The sequence below is a fragment of the Gopherus evgoodei genome, chromosome 2 (assembly GCF_007399415.2).
Source record: "Gopherus evgoodei ecotype Sinaloan lineage chromosome 2, rGopEvg1_v1.p, whole genome shotgun sequence".
Classification (NCBI taxonomy): Eukaryota; Metazoa; Chordata; order Testudines; family Testudinidae; genus Gopherus; species Gopherus evgoodei.
Window position 1 is genome coordinate 94,356,106 of NC_044323.1, and position 25,537 is coordinate 94,381,642.

The 25,537-nt window shown below is 40.1% G+C and overlaps 1 protein-coding gene across 2 annotated transcripts in view; it reads left to right on the top strand.

Moving 5' to 3' along the window:
- SUGCT (succinyl-CoA:glutarate-CoA transferase) overlaps nucleotides 1-25,537 on the top strand; it is a 473,401-nt gene that overhangs the window by 30,793 nt on the left and 417,071 nt on the right. The window lies entirely within an intron of this gene.

Here is a 25,537-nt window from a genome sequence, read left to right on the forward strand (position 1 = left end):
CTCAGCTCCTTGTCCCAATCTACTCCTTTCCACACCTGATCCACCTCTTATCCTCTCTGCATTTGAGTCAGGCCCCTTCCTCATCTACACTGTCTGGTGCCAGTAAACTGAGGTCATTGAAAGCACAGGAGCTACAAGGTCCCTACTCTTAGTTCTGGTGCTTGACTCCACCCTGACCCACAGCAACTGTGAGCAACAACTGCAAGGAGAGTCTAGCTTGTGCACCTATAGCCCTGGGCTGGAGCATGCTCAGTTGCTCTGTAGGGACAGCAGTCGCAGATAGAAGCTGTGAGGAGATAAAGTGTGATTAGTGCTGCTGGAATCTTTTGAGATCCTACACCTTGCCACAATTCAAGTCTGTTACAAAGAATTGGTGTGGTAGACATTCTCAACAAAACAGTTAGAAGTGTGTGTGTGTGTGTGTGTATTTTGCATGGCAAAATGTTTTCGCCCACTTTTTGGGGTTGAACTCTTTTGATGGAAGCTTTTCAAAACAATTCTGCAGGAGGCAAACTTCTAATATGGAAATCTTCAGCCCAAACAATTAAAGTTTGGCAGAGTTATAAGGAACTGAAAACAGCCTCTTTTATAGTAGGAAGTGTTGGGAAACCTTAATAATAGGTGCTGCAAGCACCACCTCAAATTTGGGACCTGATCTAAAGACTATTGAAATCAGTAAAAAGATTCTATTGACTTCAGTGTGCTTTGGATCAGGTATTTCTGGAACTCTTTTGTTGATCTTTATAACACATTTGTAATTAGTTTGCTAACAGTGGGGTAATAGTTAATCAGCCAGTTAATTTTTGCACTGAAAAACTTAATGCATTTGGAACCTTCCTCAACTACCTCCTTTCTCATAAAGCTTTGTTTATAAAGTGTTGCTCAAAAGTTAGTGGTGAGAAAACAAATTTTACATTAAGATCCGAAACCTGCAATTGCTTAAGCTCACATGTAACTTTACCGTTTTGGATAGTCATTGAAATCATTAACGTTATCTAAACATGTCTGATTTGAAGTCAGTGGTACTATCCATGTGAGTAAAGCTGCCTGAGTGTTTGCAGAATCAGGCCCTTAGTAATGTAAATTATATATGTTAAATGAATATGTATGTATGGTGGTTGCTTCAGCCAGAAGTTATGTGCAAGTTTTACAGAATTTCCTGTAGGTTGCTGCTATACAGTATTTTTATTAAAAATCATACCAATTGGACATATTAATCAACACTTGTCCCTGCTGAGTAGCTGCAGTGCTGTTTTTCCAGTGTCGTAAATAAATTGATCAGTGAAAAAAATTAAATGTTTTGAGAATAAATCTGAATACAATTTTTGACAATGGATATTATTATTATTCCAAGTTGGCAGTGGTCACCATAAGAATCACTTTATTTGTCCCTAGGACAGTAGAAACATGAAGAGAATACACAAGGTGACACTGACAAGCCAGGAGATGTGAAAGAGCAACTCTAAATTAATAAGATGTATCATATCTAGACTTTGGTCAATGCAGTCTTTTACACAAAAGCAATACTATTTTGGAACTGCCTCTTTTTTAAATTTTTGGATTGCTGTGCTTAAAGTAGCAATTGTTAAGTTTGAGACAAGTAGCTTATCAGAAAGCCAGGGTCATGCACTAGTGAAGAGTTTACACATAGGTAAGCCAAATGCTAACTTCTTTTTGGAATTTTGGAAAGGTGGTTAGTAAATTGAGTTTCTTATCTAAACAAGTCTGATTGAATTTATGTAGTATTGCACTGGTTGTTGCCCTGGTGCTAGAATCTTTGTGATATTTCCCAACATTTCTGCTGTTTTCTGAGCACTCTTGAGCCTCCTAGATTGTCTGTTCTCACTCACAAGTTGGCTTCATTGCTAATTAGAGTAATCTTAAACTAGTTCTAAGTCTAATATATTCTGACAGCTCTGTGGTTTAGATTGGTTTAAGTTTATGAAAACTGGCCAGTTAAAGTAAACCATACGTGTGCTGATCACGGAGGAGTGACCATTTGATGCTGTTGGTATGGACTTGTTTAGCACTTCGTTATAACTATGAGAAAGTTAATTAGGACCGTTTTCTGAACAGTAGGGGGCAGTGTTTAAAAGGACAACACTGGCTGCCGAGTATTACTTCCAAATCAAAGTGCTGGGATTCTTAAATATTTTTTGTAACTCAGAACTCTATGGGGGAAACTATACTTGTGTTTTATGAGATTTTTTAGTTTGATTTTTGATTGGTCTTTGGTTGGTCTCCTATAATAACCTGACTATTAATTTAAAAAGAGTTTTTGTCTATATTTTAGATTTTTAGTTTGAATTGTGTGTGCTTTTTCTCTTGTGTAAAGGTGATTTGGAACTGTAGCTTTCCTTATTTTCCTTCCCATTGCCTTTTTTTTTTATCCTTTTCAAAAAAGAGTAGATACAGTCACTGCATCATATATAGGTAGTTTCTCTACTGTTTTACTGGCAGTATGAGAGCTCTTTCAAGTGTCCCCTTTTTAAGTGACCATAGCTCCGTTGATACATCTGGGAGATCCTAGTATGGTAACAGTTAGGATTTATTATTAGTAATTAATTATTTGTATACTAGTTGTAGATAAGATGTATTAAGTACTGTGCAGACATATAGGAAAATACACTCTGCCCAAAACAGCTTACAGTTTAAGGTCCTGATCCTGCAAACAGTTATATATGATAGTCACCTTACAGAGTATGACACTGCTCATATGATCAGAGTTATTCATGTGCATAATTGTTGTCAAGGTTGTGGCCTGAAAAGACCCCCCCCCCCAAAAAAAAAAATTAGATTAAAGATTGGGGGAAAGGGAAACAACTTATGAACAGTGGTGGTTTTAGAGTTAGTGGGACCTTCATTTTCAGGCCTCCCCTCCCATTGAGACCCAGCCAAGAAAAAGAATATTCTCTCTTATCTCCCCCGCCCTGGTTTTCATTCTTTTTTTCTTTCATCCTCCTCCTATATTATAAGTAATGGGAAATAAATGAAAATAAAGTGAGTTACCTGGATTGGGGCAGGGGGTTGGGGTGCGGGAGGAGGTGGCATGGGTGGCGGGGCTCTGGGACGAGTTTGGGTGCAGGTTCTGGGCTGGGGCAGGGGATTGGGGTGTGGGAGGAGAGGTGAGGGGTGCAGGCTCTGGGAGGAATTTTGGGTGCAGCATGTAGGCTCTGGCGTGCAGGAGAGGATTGGGGGGTGGCTCCCAAAGTGACCGACGCGCGCACACCCCCCTGGCAGCAGCTCCTAGGCAGGGTGGGGGGGGGCAGTCAGGGGCGGCTCCAGGCACCAGCGCTCCAAGCGCGTGCCGGGGGAGGCCTGCCGGTCGCCATGAGGGTGGCAGTCAGGCTGCCTTCGGTGGCATGCCTGCGGGAGATCTGCCAGTCCCACCATTTTGGTGGCAATTCGGCGGCGGGTACGCCAAAGGCGCAGGACTGTGAAATTTCCTGCAGGCATGCCTCTGAATCTGCCTTACCAGCGGACCTTTCGCAGGCGCACTGCTGAAAGCTGCCTGACTGCCGTGCTTGGGGCGGCAAAATACATAGAGCCACCCCTGGGGACAGATGGTCTCTGCTTGCCTCTAGCCACAGGCACTGCCCCCACAGCTCTCATTGGCCACAGTTCCTGGCCAACGGAAGCTGCAGAGTTGGCAGTCGGGGGGGGGGAGAAGCATGCGAAGACCCTCTGCTCTCCCCCCCAGGGGCCGCAGGAACATGCTGGCCACTTCTGGGAGCGAAACGGCATGGAGAGAGGGAGGCAGAGTGGGCAGGAAGCCGCCTTAGCCCTGCTGTGGCATGTCTCTGCGTGACCCTTGCGGGGAGGGAGCAGCAGGTCTCTGTGCGCTGCCCAGAGTGGGGGCAGTGCATGGAGCTGCCCCACCACCACCAGGGGTGTGCAGAGACGTGCCAGCAGCTGGCCACTACCAGGAGCAGTGTGGGGGGCCACCGGACATGGCATGCAGGCAGCTTGCCTGTCTGAGCCCTGCTACACTGCCGGCTGGGGTGTGGATCCCCGGTTGAGAACTGCTGTTCTGATACATCCTGTAGTATTTAAATACATTACCACTGTTCTGTATGAATGTCCTGTTTCATCTCTAGTATTTTCGCAACAGAAAAAACAACCACAATAATCTTTGGGCTGGTTGTAGCAACACCTGGAAAAGTGTTCTTAAAATCCTCTGGTTCATTAACTAACTGTGGTGACATATGTGGAATTGCTTCAGATTAGAGCCAGTTTGTAGTTTCCTCCTTATCAGAAGATGCTGGTTTATGCAATGGCAGGTAACCTGGAGTTCCTGGGCTTTTTTTCTAGTGATCTTGTTATTTCTAGAGAGCCAGGTAGGGGTTGATCTGCAGCTGGTGCACATTTGCATAACTCTTTTGTTAAGTTCTTGCCCCTTTTCTATGGGGCCAGACTAGATCGCAGCAGCAACAGGCAGATTTAAGAGGCAACAGAATCTAATACAATAATAATGGGTGACTTTACCCACCTACACATAAATGAGCCAATTTTCACTACAGGGCACCATTTAGAGAAGTAAATCCTTGACGCCTTCAGTGATTATTTCTTGGAACAGCTAGTTAAGGAACACACAGGACTAAATCAAGAGTAGGTTCCTGTCTTAAGTCAAATACTGAAGATGGTTCAAGCAACAACTATAGCTGAGCAACTAAATAAATGTGACTACAAAAAATTTAAGTTGATTGGGGTTGTACCAAAACTAGCATGATGACCTTAAACTATAGAAATATTTTTCAACATGAGGAAGTAAGTCAAAAAGGCCCTAAAGCTATAAAACACAAAATTAAAATCCCTAGCCACTCACTCACATCAACGGGTGGGGGAAATTGATGGGGCCAGTGGTGCAAGGGGACAGTTCCAGTGGTGAGGGAGGGAGACACTTACCAAGGAACAAACAGGTAGCTCTTCCCCCTGGGAGTCTGGCACCTATTGGCAAGCTGGGAGAGATGGGTGCTGATTGGCCAGCATTCCTCAGCTCCCAGGATTTAGCTGAGTACAGGGTCCATGTGGAGCCTCTTTTGGCTCCGTTCCAGAAGCCCACCTGAACTAGGAATGGGAACCTGGCCTGACAGATGCTATGGGTCTAGCTGATCTCCTGTTCAGGGGGTCAGGAAGGAATTTTTCTCCCATGGGCCAATTGGCATAGGACCAGGGAGGGGCCTTTATTTTGGCCTTCCTAGCAGCATCTTCAAGCCCCAGTGGGTTAAATAGAAAGACCTTAGTACCTAACTGAGGTACTGGAGTGGTGGTGTTTATTTATCACAACTTGCAGCTGGTTTCCAATGTGGTTAAAAGAATAAAATGAACAGTTCCCAGAGGTAAAAAGCCTTGGAGTTTGCTGATCAGCCTTAGGCTTACGTGATAGGTTGAATGAAGTGGAGGGAGCAAATATTATTGTATCTATCTTTTAAACCAGATCCTAGGGATTACAGGCCAGAGACCCTTACTCATGAAGACCAGGTAAATTGGTTGAAAGAAAAGCCGAAGATATAAAACACTGAAATGCACTGGATGTGATAGGGAAAATCAGCACAGCTTTTGAGAAGGAAAATCATGCCTCCCTAGTCAATTAGAATTCTTTGAGTGTGTCAGTAAAATAGTGATTAAAGGAGAAGTGAATGAGACCATTCATTTGGACTGTCAAAGATTATCATGAGAGACTATTAAGGAAAATAAGTAGCCAAGAGGTGAGAGGTAAAGTACTACTATGCATTAGAAACTCGATCTAAACATGCCAAAGGTTACACTAGGACCAGTATTTGTTAATGATCTGATGACATGAGCAGTGTGTGGCTTAATTTGCAGATAGCTCAACATTATTTAGGTTAGTCAAGACTAGAAAGGACTATGAGAAACTCCAAATGGACCTCTCAAAACTAGGTGAATGGGCAGCACAGAGACAGATGAAATCCAGTGTTGACAAATGTAATGCATAATGAAAGGAATAATTTGAACTCCTATAAATTGCTTGGTTCTGAATTAACTGTTAGCAAACAGTGATAAGACTGGGGTCAATTTAGAGAATTATTCATAATTTTTAACTTCAGAAGGAACCATTGTTATGTAGTCTGATCTCTTGCATAGCATAGACAATAGACCCAATATTCTCAACAGAATCCAACTTCTGTTAGGATGCGAATGGCTTAGTTAAAACTTCTGTTCAGTGTGTAGAAGTAACCAAAACGCAAATAAATGTTTGGATATATGAAGAAGTGTATACAATATTATGTCATGCTAAATGTCAATGGTATACCTTCAGCTGGACTACCAGTTCTAGTTACCCCATCAAAAAAAATCCAGTGCATCTAGTAGAAAATAGAAGGGTTTTGGAGATGGGTAATGAAAATAAATGGAGGTACGGAAGAGATTCATGGGAGTGTGAAAGAGGAGGCTGTTTTAGTGTAGAAAGGAGAAAAACAAATTGTGGATGCAATAAAAGTATATAAAATAAAGAATGGTAAATTGGGTATTCCTACTTACCTGTTTTCATAACAGAAGGACAAAGGGACATTCCATGAAACAGAAAGGCCATACATTTGAAATGGATAAAAGGAAATATTTTTTTCCACAACACATAATTAATCGGTTGGAACTCACTTCCACAATGTGTCACTGAAGGGAAAAAGCTCAGTAGGATTTTTTTTTAAAAAGGATTAGACATTTAGATAGATAATGAGATAACATAACATAAGAATGGCCGTACCGGGTCAGACCAAAGGTCCATCTAGCCCAGTATCCTGTCTACTGACAGTGGCCAATGCCAGGTGCCCCAGAGGGAGTGAACCTAACAGGCAATGATCAAGTGATCTCTCTCCTGCCATCCATCTCCATCTCTGACAAACAGAGGCTAGGGACACCATTCCTTACCCATCCTGGCTAATAGCCATTTATGGACTTAACCACTATGAACTTATCCAGTTCCCTTTTAAACGCTGTTATAGTCCTAGCCTTCACAGCCTCCTCAGGTAAGGAGTTCCACAAGTTGATTGTGCACTGTCTGAAGAAGAACTTCCTTTTATTTGTTTCAAACCTGCTGCCTATTAATTTCATTTGGTGACTCCTAGTTCTTGTATTATAGGAGTAAGTAAATAACTTTTCCTTATCCACTTTCTCCACATCACTCATGATTTTATATACCTCTATCATATCCCCCCTTAGTCTTCTTTTTTCCAAACTGAAGAGTCCTAGCCTCTTTAATCTTTCCTTATATGAGACCCTCTCCAAACCCCTAATCATTTTCGTTGCCCCTTTCTGAACCTCTTCTAGTGCCAGTATATCTTTTTTGAGATGAGGAGACCACATCTGTACGCAGTATTCGAGGTGTGGGCGTACCATGGATTTATATAAGGGCAATAATATAGTCTCAGTCTTATTCTCTATCCCCTTTTTAATAATTCCTAACATCCTGTTTGCTTTTTTGACTGCCTCTGCACACTTCGTGGACATCTTCAGAGAACTATTCACGATGACTCCAAGGTCTTTTTCCTGACTCGTTGTAGCTAAATTAGCCCCCATCATATTGTATGTATAGTTGGAATTATTTTTTCCAATGTGCATTACTTTACATTTATCCACATTAAATTTCATTTGCCATTTTGTTGCCCAATCACTTAGTTTTGTGAGATCTTTTTGAAGTTCTTCACAGTCTGCTTTGGGCTTAACTATCTTGAGCAGTTATGTATCATCTGCAAACTTTGCCACCTCACTGTTTACCCCTTTCTCCAGATCATGCACAGTTACATTAGATAGGATCAGATATTTATAAGAAATCTTTCTACTGGGCTTTGGATCAAGCCCATAGATGACCACTTACTGCCTGAAGTATCAGACTTGATTGGCTAATGTCATTCCTGTTTAGGGTGACCAGATAGCAAGTGTGAAAAATCGGGACAGAGGGTGGGGATTAATAGGAGCCTATATAAGAAAAAGCCCTCAAAACCAGGAGTGTCTTATAAAATCAGGACATCTGGTCACCCTGTTCCTGTGTTCTTTTTTATATTATGGGATCAACATATTAAAAAGCTTTACTAGCACGCTGAAGTTAAAGGGGATGGGCAGAAAGCCTTATACACCTGTCTAGAATAGATGTGAGACACTAATTTAAAAATAGAAGGCACATTATGTAAAAACAGAGTTTCAAAATTCACTTGTCAACGCACAAGAATTCAGTGGAGCATCAGTTTATAAGGAGAATTGCAGCGCTATTTAGAGAATAACTGGGAAAAAAATCACTTGTGTATCCAGAACAAAGAATAGTGTACCATTTCTTTTCAAAAGTTCAGAAGACGCTTTACTTCTAAATTTAAAATAAACGTTCTTTAGTGGGAATAAAGTGAAATTAACTCTGAATCACATCATGCTGCTTTTCTTCCCTGCAGTGGAGTGCTTCTTTGCAATTCTAAATGAAACCACACATGTGGGAATATACATTGGCACAGCTAGATAAACATAGTTCCTGTTGTAGTTAAGGGCTAACTTGTTTGGCATGCAGCAGTGGATTTAGAAATATATGATACTGCTCATACTAAGTAGAAACCAGAGAATGTTGGGCTACAGTTTGTTTCCAAAATATGTATTAAAATATTTCTGATAATAAATGGGCCATTTATTACATTTGATACCTGAATCAGTAAGGTTTTATTTATCTTGACAATGCATTTGTTCCAAATGCCTGTTTTTCAGGAGAAAAGTCCAGTAACCCTCATTGTGCATTTCAAAATTTCTGGAATAAAACTTTAATTTGCACTGCAGCATGACCAAAAATTTAGGGCCATATTCACAAAGCCGTTATAAAGCAGTTAGACAAAATAAATTATGGTTACATGTTGTTGTTTTGTGTAAATCAAGGCCAAGGGACAAGTTCATTTATTTACTGCCAGGAAATAACAGTTTCAAAACCCTTCATACTTACTTTTTGGGTTCAGCAAATGCAAAAGTAGAAAACTGAAGTGATCCTGACCAATGTACATACTTTGTTTCTATTCATAAACAACATTTTAACTAATTGCACAAAGCCTTGGAAGGGGTAGAAATTGAGTGTCTCTTAGTGCATGTCCCTGAAATCCCTTACTCATGTGAGTAGCTCTTAGTGACATGAGTATTCCAGTTATGTCAGCGGGACTACTCAAGTGGTTGAGGATTTTTTTTATTTCAGAAAGACATGGCATAAGTGCAGTTTTGGTTAGGGGTGCAAATCTTAATTTTTACCAGAATAGCTATAGTGAAACACCCCTACTATGGATGCATTTGCACTAGCACAAAGTTAGCTTATACCAGTGTAGTTTATTCCTCTCCCACAGTGGTATAAATCATCTTTGTACCGTTATAACTGTATTCACACTATGGGTTTGTACTATTTTAACTATATTGATATAGTTGAAGTGGTATAACTTTTGAGTGTAGACAAGTCCTGTGTATGCAGGATTGTGATCCTAACCACTATTTCACTCAGGTCTGAATAAACAGAATATAAGGAATTGGAGGGAATGTTTCTTAATACATAGTGAACTCAGGACTTTGTATTGGAAGTCTAGCAACATAAACGTTCCAGGGACTCTTTTTGCTAATTCTTTATTTTAAGGGTAAAATCATGTCCCAACTTGCTTGGCTGCATAGGAGAGTAAGAGGACGTCAGGCATCCCCTTACTCCTCTGAGTGGGCTGCCTGTATTGTGGAATAATTACATGGGCTGGAGAGCAGTGATTATGGAGCCAATGTGTCCTCTCCGTGCATATGACAGCAGGTGGCGGGAGATGGGCAGAGTCTTGGCTCCCCTTACATGTGTCAGCCATCATAGCTGTCCGTGCAGTTGGGGAAAGTAGATGCACTAGCTATAGATGTGGCCCTGGGAACTCACTCTGTAGAAGCACGGGGAAAACTGGAAAACTGATTGTGACTGCAAGAAACACAGGCTGCCTTCTAGTCTGCTCCTAGGGAAATGCCACAGGGTGCTGGCTCTTGCTTTGGGCTAGTGGCAAAGCTACGATTTAGCTCTGAGTAATTAAACAGAAGTTAATATTTTTATTGTGGAAAGTTGTAATGTATGTGAGTCTAAGGGTATGTCTGCACTTTTAACTGGGGGTTTGATTCTCAGTTTGCATAGATGTACCTGTGCTAGATATCTGTAAGTAAGATGTTAAAAATAGCAGTGTAGCTGGAGTGATATGGGCAGTGGCTCGGACTAGCCACCCCAAATATGTACCTGCCTGGATAGGGTTGCCAGACATCTGGTTTTGGACCGGAATGCCCAGTCAAAAAGGGACCCAGGCGGCTCTGGTCACACTGCCAACCGGGCTGTTGAAAGTCTGGTTGGCGATGCAGTGGGGGCTCAGGGCTAAGGCAGGCTCCCTACCTGCCCGGGTTCCACTTTAGTTCCAAAAGCAGCTGCCAGGTCCCTGCAGCCCTTAGGTGCTGGGGCCACCAGGGACTGGGAGCCTCTGCACACTGCTCCACCCCGAGTACTGGCTCCATAGCTCCCATTGGCTGGGAACCACGGCCAATAGAAGCTGTGCATGGCGGTGCCTGCGGGTGAAAAGGCAGTGCGCACTGCGCAGAGCCACCTGCCCGTGACTCTACCTAGAAACCACAGGCACCTGGCGGCTGTTCCTCAGAGCCGCGGTAAGTGCTGCCAGGACCCTGCACCCTCCTCCCCTGCACCCCAACTCCCTGGCCCAGCCCAGAGTTCCCTCCCACACCCCAAACCCCTCATCCCCAGTCCCACCCCAGAGCCCATACCCTCAGCCCAGAAACCAGCCATGTTCAGTTTTGTGTGATTAGAAAGTTGTCAACCCTATGCCGGGAGCCCCTGGGTACATACTGGGGCAGCTAGCCTGTGCTGCTGCCTGTATTACACTACTGTTCTTAGTATGCTAGTTTGAGCAGAAATGGGGGATGGGTCTGGATGAAGTAGGATGCATGCTCCCAGCTCCAAATATAGATGTAGCCTTAAGCCTGGTCTACGCTATGAGTTTATTTTGAATTTAGCAATGTTAAACCCAATTAACCCTGCACCCATCCATACAACAAAGCCCTTTATTTTGATATAAAGGGCTCTTAATATCGATATCTGTACTCCTCCCCAAGAAGGGGAGTAGCGCTGAAATCAGTATTGCCATTTCGAATTAGGGTTAGTGTGGCTGCAGTTTGATGGTATTGGCCTCCAGGAGCTATCTCACAGTTCACCATTGTGACCGCTCTGGACAGCAATCTGAACTCGGATGCACTGGCCAGGTGGACAGGAAAAGCCCCGTGAACTTTTGAATTTCATTTCCTATTTGCCCAGCATGGAGCACTGATCAGCACAGGTGACCATGCAGTCCCAGAATCAAAAAAGAGCTCCAGCATGGATCGTACGGGAGTTACTGAATCTAATCTCTGTATGGGGAGATGAATCTGTTCTATCAGAACTCTGTTCCAATAGATGAAATGCCAAAACATTTGAAAAAATCTTCAAGGCTATGGTGGACAGAGACCACAACAGGGACTCAACACAGTGCTGCGTGAAACTTAAGTAGCTGAGACAAGCATACCAGAAAGCCAAAGAATCAAATGGACGCTCCCAGAGGGAGGGGCAACTGATTGTCTGCCGTTGCTTTCACGGAGGGAGGATTGACTGATGACATTTACCCATAACCACCTGCGACAAATTTTTGGCCCCATCAGGCATTGGGATCTCAACCCAGATTCCAATGGGCGGGGGAGACCGCGGGAGTGATGGGATAGCTACCCACAGTGCGATGCTCCGGAAGTCGATGCTAGCCTCGGTACATGGACGCACACCACTGAATTAATGTGCTTAGTGTGGCCGTGTGCACTCAACTTTATACAATCTGTTTCCAAAAATCGGTTTCTGTAAAATCGGAATAATCCCGTAGCGTAGACATACCCATATGGATGTGTAAGCTCTCATTATGTCAAGTCAATTTTTAAGGGTGGTTGTATGATTTTAAGGGCTTGTGTACAAGGTGAAGTTAGCTATAGCAGTATAATTATACCATTGTAGTTCTGCGGATCAGTTTCCCTGCTTGGCCACTCCGAGGTTCCTCTGTATTGCAAAGCGACTGGACAAAAGGAGGACCAATGCCCAGACTCACCTTTCAAGGCCATGTGGTCCTAAGTGAATAGTTTTGGGGTTGAGGGAGGAGAAGGGAACAGTGTGTTTAAGTGGAGAGATTCCCAGAGTCCAAGAGAGAAAGGGCCATAGTGCTTTCTGTGTAAATGGAAGTTGGCTGCGTGCAGTTTGTGGACACCCCGTTGAAGGACTCGTATACAGTTTGTGAGCAGACACTAAGAAAATATACCCCAATTTAGCATCACTGTTTTCTCCTTTGATGGAAGCTGAGCTGGCCCACAGTGTCAGAATTGGGATTCTGGTGGCCCTATAATAATCTTTCTTCCCCCACTAAAATTATTAGTAATAATAAAACCCAACCGAATAGTCTAATTATGTGAAATATTTTTACCTTAGCAGTTTACTATTAACTTAAGTAACCACAATTAAATGATGGGAAAGAAAGCAAAAAGCCTTAAAGGTAAAACTGAATTGTATTCTGTAGAGATTGTAATTATCTTAATTGGAAAAAGTGAAGGAGGCATGAGGATTTTTTTTTTAAATTCATTCTTAACCAGTGGTGTTAATTGTTTCCCAGTTGAAACAGTAGCTACATAACCCGGATGTTCCTTCTGCTGCACATGGATCTTGATCTTCTCTTCTGCTCCTTAGGCAGATTTTCCTTCCCATCTGTTTCATATCTTGGATGATCCATCTGGAAGCAGGCTGTCACCTTTTCTTGAGGCATCTTTATAAAAATACCGTGTACATGCTATTAGATGTAATGGTTTCAGTGTTGCCAACTCTCATGATTTTAGTGCAAATCTCACAATATTTGGTATTTTTTCCTAAAGGCAATTTTTTGGGGGTGGCGGATGGGCAAGAATTTCAGCTTTCATTTAAAAAAAAAAGTTTCTAGCATTTGCAAGTGTGGAGAATAGTGGTGAAGCATGACCGACGTGTGACCTAAAGGCTCAGAAACCAGAAGGCAAATAATCAAACCCCACATTTATTTAAAAAAAAAAGTCATGATCATCACTATTTGAGGTCATGACTCATACCTGAAGAGTTGACATGGGGTTGGCAGTACTGTAGTCAGTACGTGAGTGTTTTGTAATTAAACGTGAGGAAGATGCTGTCTTAATCTGTACACCTGATACGTGTACAGGTTTTCTACATATTGTAGTAGGAAAGGTCTGAGCACTCTCATTTGAGACCAACATGTTTGTACTCTAAAAAGAGACCATGTACAAACGGAACCTGAAGAGCAGAATGTGAAAGCAGTTAGAATTTAGAGATGTAAATGAGGGTGCAATTTAGTTTGTAGAAATAGAATCTTTGTTGTTCTAGCTAATTAAGAAGTGGGAAGACTCAGACTTGACTTTGAGAGTCCATGTTGTGTATGCAGGAAAGAAAAAGCATCTTGATGTTTGTAAACTGAACACGTTTGAGTTAGACGTCACTGAAGCACAATAAACTGGAACTCCACAACGTCAATTTTACAGAGTCTCTTTCCAGAGTAAAACCAAACCTTAAGGGAATTTATCCCATGGAACAGAACTAATGACATTATGATGCTCTGTCAGAGTGCACATAAGGAGTACTTCCTGTCTGAAGCAAATTCATGTTAGGTGAGTTTTTTGTTTTGATTTTGATCTTGCAAAGTTACAGTTAGCTTTACAGGATCCAAGACCAATCTGCTCAGATCAGGATATTCCTGTGAAGTTCAGCATGGTGACAAACCTTTGGCAACGGAACTTGAGTCTCTCACATGTGCTGGTCGTGCAAAATACTAGAAATTACAGGCCAAACTCTGTCTGGTCTCTGCAATGGTATGCTAGTGTAAGGTGGTTGAACCTTACTTGAACTGCTGCATAAGAGCTGGCCAGAATCTTGTTGGGGTGCGTAATCCCAGTTCCCTCCCACGGCCTCAGTGGGTGCAAGCTGTCTAAAAGGAGACAAGGAGGAGCAGAGATGGCTGAAAGCAGAGCAGAGAGCACAGTGCACCCTTGCCATGGGCAGCAGAGCTGATGTTCTGCTGTGAATCAGTCTGCACATGCACAACGTGCAGAAGGAATTCTGGCTGAGTGGCTCCAACTGCAGTGTGACTTTTCTGCATCTTTCTGCCTAACACACCATCAGCATGCAGGGCACATCTTTATCCTAAGCCACTGAGCTAGCTTTTAAACTTGCATTTAATATTCTGTCCCAGGAAGGCAATGGCGTTTTCCTCCTTCTGTTCTTGATCAGTCCCATCTATCACATAGTCTGAACAGCAAAAGAGATGAAAGTGAGTTTAGGAGTAAGAAACAACAGAGAATTTGTACAGTTTTGATATATAACTCATTGTCAGCACTCTAATTCCTTGTTGAGTATAAAGTATATACAAAGTTTAGTGAGAATGTCATAACTCTTTCTTCCATTAAAATTCAATATTTACTTTCAAACACACATAGAGACGTTAGTTTTTCAAGGTTTCACAGTCATAGCTTGACCTTCCATCTAAATATCAGTGACCTGCAGCAAGCACTATTTGATATAAAATCTGAAGTTAAAGGCTCCTGGCTCCAGTCTTAATGAAGAATACCATAGCAGACAGATGCCTATGAGTGGTAAAATCTGACGTTGGTGTAGTTTACAGTGAATGAAACCAGATTAGACCACTGAAGTTATGGATATGAACAACATAGCAACCAGTACAATTATGGAGACACTTACTGACGGTTTAATGTTTATTTTTCAGTAGCTATTTTACTTGGACTAGTGCCTACTTACATTAACAAAAATAAAGCTGGAAGATTTTAGGCAGCTTTAAAAGCCTTGCAATAAATTTTGTGAAACAGCTTTTATTCTCCTTGGGTTTTAGTAGTTTCTTATAGAAATGACTCAAGAAAAGATGAACAAACATTTGAATCCCTATTACCATACCTTGGGGGACCAGAAACGAAATCTTCCTTTTCTGAGAGCAAGATCTCATGATAACTTCCTGGTTTATTTTATATGTCTAAGATACTCATGCTCTCTTTTGTGGGGGTTGGAGGCTTTTAAGTTTTAAATAGCAAATTTTTCGGCTTGTGCTGATCATTTGTTGATAAATCTGAGTTATCAAAATGGATTTGTGGTGCAATGTTCATGATAATTCCATGTACTATATTTCTGCAGTATATTAAATTAGTAGGAATACTGTATGAAGCTTGTTTTGACCTGAAAATGTAAACCAATGTGCATATGGTCTGCATTAATTCTCTGTATTTAAAATAACGTGATAAAATAGAACATTTCTCTAGTACAAAATAAAAGTGTTGGGTGTGGGAGAAAGACAGTGATTACTAAAGACATCTATCATTTATGGACATGAAAATGATGGAAGTGTCTGGCATTTTGCCCCTTGTTTGAACATTAAAAGCATTATATATCCCAGTGTGGAGAAAATTTTGTCATTAAAAGTTGTAGGTTTTGCTGCAAAATAAGGTTTTAATAAGAACAGGTTTGTGGATATGCTGCAGAGTTAGTAGTAACTCTGATAACTTTTTGTTTTCCATTATATTTAAAATGGGTCAGATTGAGATATTCTATAAATAAAGGAGAGAATCCAGGCACAGGCTAGAGAGTATGCCCAGTGAATGTGTTCAACACCTTTATCTGAGTGTTTATTCATTGACATTTATTCATTGTATTCACCAATCATAGTGTAATTGGTTTTGAAATAAACCCTACCCATATGTTTGAAGAAAGTTCTAATTCATAATATTTTTAAGGGTACATTTTAAAAGGATTGTATAATGCTTTTGCTACAGGACATTTACTGACTTGAAAATGTCATCCCATACGGCAAATTTAATTAAGAGAGGCAACAGAGAAACTGGTCACATTCATCTGTGGTGTAACAGGTTATTCCAGGATAGAGTTCAGCTCCTTATTGTTAATGGGATTTTCAAAAAGAATTGAGTCATATTGTGGTAAAGTTGTTTATAAACATCGCAGAAAAGAATTACTGTAGACTGTTCTGGGGGAAATTATTATTGTAGTTTGGATGAAGAAATCCCGTTTAATAAAAAGGTATAACACTGATAACTTTGATCAGTGTCTTTGTCCTTAGGATATCACAAGACTGAGTGGCTTCTGTGAGGTATTCCTAACCATTTTTTATTGTAAGAACTGGAATAAAATAAAAGCCATTCATTGGGAATTAAGGAACTAAATCCTCAGCTGAGGTAAGTTGTAGCTCCACTGACATCAATTAAGCTATGACAATTTACTAAAACTGAGGATCTGTCCCAAGGTCACTTATAACCTTGTCAGATCAAGGCCTTATTAGTTGGTGGTGATTTCAAAGAGTTTCTTTTTTTCTTTTCTTTTCCAGTCTTGCCATGTCTTTTGTTAAATGGGATTTGTTCACTCAAACCATGGGAGGAGTTAGTGAAAATTAATGGATCTCATTATTTTATCAGAGGCCTTCACTCCTCAATACTGTACCAGCCAGAGAATGTAACTGAGGATAAAATAAGTATTTTTAAGAATACTATTATGAAAAAGGAACAGTTGAGAATGTGGAATGACAATTGTATCTGCTACAGACAGTGTTCGTCAAAGATTTGTTCTGCTTATGCACTGCTTGGGAAGTTTATTTGTACTGTGGCAAGTTTGTGTTGTTTTAGGTGGTCCGTGGTGTGAAGCAGTAGGTGGTACAGTTGGTCACCAGGGGGTCATATTCTACTTTGTGCACCCTGTGTCCTCATATACTTTTGAGATTTTTTGCTTGTTTTAAATGCACTCCCACAGGAGTAGAAAATGAATAAATAGGATAAGGAAGGGTTTAAAGCCAGCAGAATTGAAGCTAACACTAAGCATGTTTAATAAGCTTATTGAGGCTGAGAACCATTCAAAGCTTATCCATTATGTATTGATAGCCACATGACCTGTGAAATATTATTTATTTTGCTAGCGGGTCCACTGACTAAATTGTGATAGAAAAATTGCATAAAATTGGAGAGTTTCAACCATCAGTTATTAAGGTTGACTGTTTTCATAAATAAGATACACGTACCGTTTTAATATCACTGTACAAAGGTGTGACATGCAAACAATAAATGAACATATACTTTAAGTACTTAGTATTGCATGATGAGGGCAGCTGTTCACACTAGACATACACATATTCACTTAAAAATCAGTCGTAAGTATACACAATTAAACTCTCCCTAAAATGCTCCTTGGCTCTTACATCCTGGGAAGACACTCCAGATTTGCACTTGTTTCTGGTCTTGTGGCAGTTCATTGCAACTTCAGACATGGATTTATATCTTCACCATAACAAATGAAACATTAATGTTAGTTGATGACTGTAAATGAAATCTAGTTTAGAGTTTAGCGGGCCAAAAATGTGAGGTAGTATGCTCATCCTTTAAGCTTGGAGATTTTTTTTTAAAAAAAGTATTTATTTATGAAACCATAAGTGGAAAAAATATTTCCAAGGTACCTTTAAAAAAATCCATGCTAATACTAAGCCTAATCTCTGCCAGGTATTTCTTTTTAAGATCATATTTTTTTTCAGAAGATAGACCACTAAATCTCACTACTTTTCTAAGGTCATGTAGTAGAGCTACTCAAAGTGAAGATACAAGCAGCTTCCCAGTCTGAGATTCAATATGTAACTGATTAAAATGTATGCTGACTGAGGGATAAAAGTTAAAACTAGCATAAGCGCTGTTATCCTTGTAGATCATTGCACCCTAGACTTTGCAATTATTGCAGGCCTGCTGAGTAGCCAAAATTCATGAGCTGGAAGGCCAAAAGGTCTGATCAAAACCATATTGAAATCAATGGAAATATTCCTATTGTCTTTAATGGCTTTGGATCAAGCCCAGAACTGAGGTAGGGGGTTTTCAAAGGAACTTAACGACACTGGGTGCCTCAATCCCATTAAAAATCAGTGGACTTTTAGTGCTTAATTGGCATATATCACTTTGAAAAATCTCAATTCAGCCTATAGTTAGCTAAAACACAGTAAAATTATAATTGTATTCTTGAATGCTGTTTACTCATATTATTTTATCTTTGCACATAGATTTATAACACAAAGCAATGCTACTTATAAGAGGGACCTACAGCATTTCAGTTACTTTATTCCTTCTATATTAGTTAATTGCTGTATTAATATTATTTATTTGTATTACTGTAGTGACTAGGAACCCTAGTCATGGACTAGGGCCCCATTGTACTAGGCACTGTACGAACACAACAAAAAAAACCAACAGTCCCTGCCCCAAAGAGTTTACAATCTAAGACTACAAATGGCAGATGGATACAGACAGGATGTACTGTATACATATCCAGAATTATCATTTGGGAGAGGAAATGTAGAGATTTTTATTTGCAGGATTGTCAGAGTTTTCTATGTGCTGTCACAGGTTTACTTTTTGTTCTTTCATCTCTTCTGACAATTTGCTCTGACTTTAGCTTTTTCATATTGGTTCTGATCCGCTTTAAGTATGCTGACCCAGGAAGCTGTACTTCCTTTTCTTGTGACCAACACATGGCAGGGATTTTCCGAAAGTCATTATTTGTTCTGCTAACATATCTGGCAGCTCTGACATTACAAAGATTCATATAATATGTCTCTTACATTTTGGCTTTTCTCATAATAGAGAATTGCTTGTGTTCTTCTGCTTGTTTCATTAATCTTTATTAAATAAAGATGTAGGCTGTATTTAACTGAATGCTTTCTTTTGGCAGTAGAACAAGTCTAAAGGTGTTTCTCATTAATTTGTTATTCAGTAGGGATATCCATCTATCTGGATTGAATTTGTGACATACTTAGTTCCTATTTGTAGAATTGCCTGTGTTGAGCACATTTTCTGTGTTTTGCTCAGAATATTCTATGCAGACTGACATTATGTCATTTGTCATGTGGGAATCTAACTACAGGGAATTGGTCTTTGTTGACAGCATGTCTCCAGTTTGCTTCCCCTCCCCCCCCAAAACAATGTGTTTTATATTTAATCTTATAAAATTTTATCTTGTTAGTGGATTATGAAGAAATGCAGAAACAGTGATTTTGGTTTTGTTTAGCATATTAATATTTTGGACAATATTTTGGCATAAGAAATGCTGACATTCATTTTTATCGGAATGTCCAATTTAGAGTTTCCTCTGGCAATTAATTAAAGGGACATCAGCCAGTCATTTTGGTAAAAGGCTGAAACAGTGTTTAAATGACTGACCCTGTTTGGGAAACAGTGAAACTTGACAAAACACAGAGTTGTGAAAGGCATGAAACAAAACAAAACTGAAAAATCATAGAAAGTGTGTTTTCAGTAATCACTATCATATTTGCAGATGTTATTTTTAACAATAGTAGGTTGAGAATAAACTCCAGCAGATATAATTTTTAAGTTAGTGTCCCTTTAATTGACAGTGTTGCAAAACATTTTACTTTACTGGTGTCTCTTTGCCCTTAGTGCTTACTTACAAGTCGTAGGCAAAGAGTACTGTTTTTTATACATCTATAAGGAATTCTGTCATCTTACCATTAGAAACCCTTAAATAAGCAAACAAAGAGTGGCTAAATACAGTTGCAGTACCTATCCGGGAACAGCACAAGATCATAAGTGTTACGAAATTATGACACGTGGGCGCTTTTTAGGGGGCAAACATCTTCATTTGGTTTGCCAGCTTTCTTAACGTTTATGAAGCGTCTGTCTGTTATAAGGCTAGCAAAAAATGCCACTTTCTTTTGATGCAAAAGGAAAAACTATTTCATGGCTAACATGGCATTATAAATCTAGAGACGGAAAAGACATACAGAACATCTTTACCATACCAGTGCAGGAGTGTTCTCTACTGTAGAAAGTATTTTCCAGCTTCTTGTGTAGTTAATTTTAAATATTTCAAAATCAACTTTAACAACTTCACCTGTGACACTACTCTGTAGTTCTAATAACGTTCACTGTTATGAAGTGTTTCTTGATTTTTTTCAGCCTAAATTTTTCCTTTCCTAATATTTTGTCTTGTTAGTCATAATTTTACCCTTTTGGATACTGTAAAGGATTCCTTTACTTCGTTAACAGAATTGTGTTAAAAAAAAAAGTCTGTCTGTCTTGGGTGACACAAGTCCTCAAGCAGTTTTGGGATTTGACTTGTGTGGCAATAGTTAGAACATTTTGTGTCTGTGGACTCTTAATAGTAGCTTGTTTTGCAAAACTTTTTTGCTCTTATATTTGCAAATGTTGTTATCCTTTTATCTTTTGTGATATGTTTCAAGATGAGACCCTTTCATTAGGATAGGTCAGATGGGATTTCTCCTATGTCCCTGACTGGCTGACCCCATCTCATATGAGCAGGAATGCCACCCCAGTTAGGCAGAATTAGTTTACATGTGGTTTTTCACACAAAAGAGCTGCTGTGTTTTGACTGAGTTCTGTGATCCATATCTCCATCTGAGTTCTGATCACCATATTTGGGGTCAGAAAGGAATTTTCCTCCAGGACAGATTGACAGAGGCCCTGAGGGTTTTTTGCCTTCTTCTGCAGCGTGGGGCAAGGGATTCTCTGCACTTTGAAGTCTTTTAAAACCATGATTTGAGGACTTCAATGGCTCAGACAAGGTTTGATACAGGAGTTGGGTGGGTGAGATTCTGTAGCCTGCATTATGCAGGAGGTCAGACTAGATATCATAATGGTCCTTTCTGACCTTAAAGTCTATGATTCTGTGATCCAACTCATAGACTTTAAGGTCAGAAGGGACGATCATGATCATCTAGTTCGACTTCCTGCACATTGTAGGCCATAGAACGTCACCCACTCCTGTAATAGACCCCTAGCTTCTGGCTGAGTTACTGAAGTCCTCAAGTCATAGTTTAAGGACTTCAAGTTACAGAGAATCTACCATTTACACTAGTTTATACCTGCAAGTGACCCGTGCCCCATACTGGTTAGGAAGGTGAAAACCGCCCAGCGCCTCTGCCAGTCTGACCCGGGAGAAAATTCCTTTCTAACCCCAAATATGGTGATCAGTTAGACCCTGAATATTTGGCCAAGACCCCCCAGGCAGATACCTGGGAAAAAATTCTCTGTACTAACTCAATTGGAAAAATCTGGGAGAAGAAATATTTTTCTCTCAGCCCTCATGTCTGTCAGGAAATGTCATAGTGCATTATACAGGTGAAATTTTCTCTGATATAAGTTCACTTTTGTTACATCTGATTGAAACCTTGTCCTGGACAAAGGCTGTCTCATACAGTCACTTCTGCAATAATTCCTCCAGTTTGTGGGAAGTGCACTAGCTTTATTCTGACATAATTGTTATCTTTCAGTTTGGCTAGGGGAATTTTCTTTGACACCAGCATTCTCTTTTGTTGCTCTGTACTGAAATATTGTCCTGTACGCACCCCATAGCTTCTAGTATTAGTAACTGCTTTATTATTTCCTATTAGCCTTGTCCTCATCTCATCCTCGTATCATATGTCACTTTCAGCATAATGGCTCCTCACAACTTAAAGAAAGTCAGACGCAAGAATAGCAGCATCCTGCACATGGTATAGTAGGCATATGTGGTTTTGAACACTCTCACACTGCATGCAGTTGTTTGCATAAGTCAAAAGAGAGAGATGGATAGCTGACTGTGTCCTTTCTCACCCTGGCTTCATATCCTGGAGATGATGGGAATGTTGCATGTGGTAAGCAGTTTAGTCATATACTCTACTCTGCTTGCTGCATAAATGTAATTGTGCAGGACTTTCTGAAAAACAGAGTGCTAATGGTAGCCAGTAAAGATCTATGCCTTTCTCCACCTGAGTTTAGCCCATCACATCTGGGATTGCTGGAGTAATACCATGGAGTTCACTATGTATATAGAATCATAGAAGTGTAGGGTTGGAAAGGACTTCAGGAAGTTATCTAGTCCATCCCAAGCTGAGGCAAGATGTAAGCTGTGCCAGACTTTTTAAGCATTCTACAAGATGGACGCTGGCCCGCATTTGACCCCAGCAAACTAGTGAATTTGTTCTTCGATACTTGTTTCATACCATGTCTCTCTTCCTGCCCGTGAGAGAGGAAGGACAATAAATTAATAACAGGGCTCCTTAGTGGATAAAGGATGGCTTGTCAGCATGAATCAGGACAGTGGCAGCTGTAGCCTGAGGAGAGGAAATTGTGGCCAGCACTGACATAAATGGCTGTGTTGAATATACAAGCTGTTCTCCAGTGTGCATTCAGAGTTTGTGTTCAGTGCGGCGTAAGGCAGTTGGTATGTACTATACAAATCATATTCAATAATGCTTTGGCAGTGACAACTGTGGGACAGTACTTGGGGACTAGACTGGCGGCGGTTGCTGCTTCTCTGTTGACTTTCTTGTCACCACGTTGATGATGTGACTGAGTGCTTTGAAGAGTGTGAATGAAACAAATATGGCCTATAATGGCAGGGTCTTGAAAAGCGCTGAGCTTCCTTTGGGAAGTGAGAATGGAGGATGTGCAGTGCCTCAGAGGATCAGGCCCTACAGCTCTAACCCGTGGGGTGGAGATTTGGAATTGTGGAACATCCTTCCCCCATTTATTTAGAAATTCCACTTTACAGGACTCTAAGGACTCCCATGGTTTTAAAGCAAAATCAGTAGAGAAATAAATCCTTCAGCGATTGCACATCTGACAATTGTTTCTTTAAATTTATGTAAAGCTGAGAATTCCCTAAATCATGACATTTTAATTTACTCCCCCAAACAAAACAATACCCACGAACAAAATAAAAACAAACTTAGTTGATTTGGTAAACGCCTAGAACAAATGTAACATTGTATCTAAATTTTGTCCATTCAAGACTGTATGTAATATTAGCATGGAACCTATTTTTGGAGGTAAGCATGTGCAATTGCTTGCATACGTGTGTGTGTGTGTGTGTTTAATTTATGAGTGGATGTGCACTGGGTATTTGCACAAACACAAGGCCAAACTGATTATGTGCATGGTAAACATCTATTTTTATTCACAACACATTTGTTACAGTACTTGCATGCATATGCTGCGAGGTCTGCTCAGATGTGTGCCCTGACTTTGAAAAATCGACCCTACACATTTTAAAAAAACAAAATTTCCTGTGTGGCACATGCTCAGACATACGTACATTCGTTCAGTCTTGTGGCTAAATCCTTATTTGTTTGTGATCTGTGCAGTTAGCTAAGTTCAAAAACATGTATCCTTTTGTTTTTTGTCTGTCTAGAGAAGGACGATTATATCTTTTAACCTTACAATTAGTTATTCATCCCTTAATTCTTAAGGTTGGATTGCCATCTCTTTTCCAGGTTGTTTCCAACTCCAGATTTCCTGTGACTAGGCAAACCAAAAATGGATTTTGGCCCCATACTAGCTTTACTAGTTCAGAATCTGAGTCCAAAATATAATTCTGTACTCACATCCCTTTTTTAATTTTAATATCTTTCTACCATTTAAACTTTGCATGGCACCAGGTGGTTTTAACCTTGCAGCTGGCACATAGCAATGAGCAATGTTTTGAAATCAATTGATAGATGTAAAAAAAATCATTGGGAGAACTTCAAAATATGTATTCTAACATAAGAAGGCTCTTAGAAAAATTTAAATAACTGTGCTGATCATCTTTAAAAGTACAGAATGAGTATTTTGAGGGATGGTTATTTGTCCTCATCAGAATAGTATTGTAAGGAGTTTTTATGGTGATTCTACATTCTAAATATTTAATTTTCAGATGTTTCCTGTTTGTGAAAACATTTGTATGAACAGACATGTTGAGAGGTCTGTTCTCTGTTAATAATTGAGGCCAGTGCTTTTTGTTCTTCATAATTTCTCACTTATTGTCAGTGTGTTTCACTGTCCAGTCACTTGGAGTTGTTTTGAGTGTTTTTCTTTTTGTTTTTGAAGTGGACCCAAACATATTGAAATGATTTTGCTGCTACTGTTCAGGGAGATAACAGCACATATCATTGGAGCCTGTCATAGCATTTTTGGGTTGATTTGTGAAAATTTGTGTGTCCAGAAAGTAAATGATTATTTTTCTTACATAAAGGTGTTTTTCCTTTTTTTTTTTTTGAGGGGAGAGGTGGAGAGAGTGAGTGAGCTGCCCAGTTTTTTTATGTCCTGCTAGTCTTCTGCTGCAGGAAAACTGCTTATGGTGGCATCTGTGCATAGATACAAACATTGAAAAAATATTTTTTCAAGGCACAATTCCAATGAAATGAATGTTGTGTACATTCTGATGAATTTTAGCATGTTGGTAGGTCTTTGAAAAGGCTATCTAATGCCATTTTACTGTTGTGGACTGTTGTGGACTTGATTAAGGCCACAAATTGAATTGGTGCCAGGGATGGGATTGAAATAGAGGAGCCCCCAATGTGATTCTCTAGACCAGGCTGCTTCTCTGCTACTGACTTGCTTTATTATGGCTAGAGGACATAGCAGCAGCTCAGCAGAGGAGCTAATGTATCTGGAAGAAGCTGGTTGTGAGGGAGCTTATAGAAGTCCTAATGTCATCAGTGGCTATTTAGGCTCCCCCAGAGATTAGTCTGGGATCTTACCTCAGCATTTATGGACGGGACAATTCATTTTGGTCTACCCCCAGTTTTTGTACCACTATAACTGCGTTGGTTGGGGTGGGTTTGTGTGAATTTTTTATTGATAGAACTATAAAGGGATTGTATACAGATTCAGTTTGTGAAGACCTTGGCTTGTCACCTAGAAATGTAGATGTAAAAGGCATAATTGTAGACATTTAAAGGAAGTATTTCTCTTGCAGCAACACAAATATCTCATCGTATTATGTTCTAACAATAGGATATAATCACAATTTATGGTAAAATGAAAACAAAGTCATATAATGGAGTGTCAGGCAACCTATACTAAATGCTTCCTTTCTAATGTCTGATACTATGTAGTGAGGTCTGTTCTAAAAGAAGGAAAGGGTAGGTAAAGATAGCCTTCAAATGGGCTACCTTTTTAAGAGCTTGTTTAGACAAACAGATGGTCAATTTTACCTTGCACTAGCCTGCTGTCTGTGTGGCCCCTGCTGCCTTGTGCTAAATGTTCCCTAGTGTACTTTTGATCTACTTTGCTTTGAAATTGGAGTAGCTCAAAAGTGCACTAGAATGTTTACTGCATGGCAGCAGGGTCCAATGCACAGTTGGTGTGCAGCAGGCCAGTATGAGGTATAGTGGAAGATTCTGTGATTGTTGTTAAGAGGAGAAGTTATGGGGTAAGCAGAACCAAGGAGGAACACAGAGTGTGTCTTCTCTCTCTGCTGCTTCTAAAGAGAAGTAATTCCAAAGGGTTCGTTAATGATTTGTAATTATTTATAGAGTTGAGGAAAAATTGTTGTTTTTCATCAAAAACGCATTGTGACAATGAACAATAAGTTTTCTTTCTAAGCGGTCAGTTTTGTCACCCTTAAACATATCAAACAGTATCTTACTCTGTGAGTTGCCTAGTGAAATCAGTTGGAGTA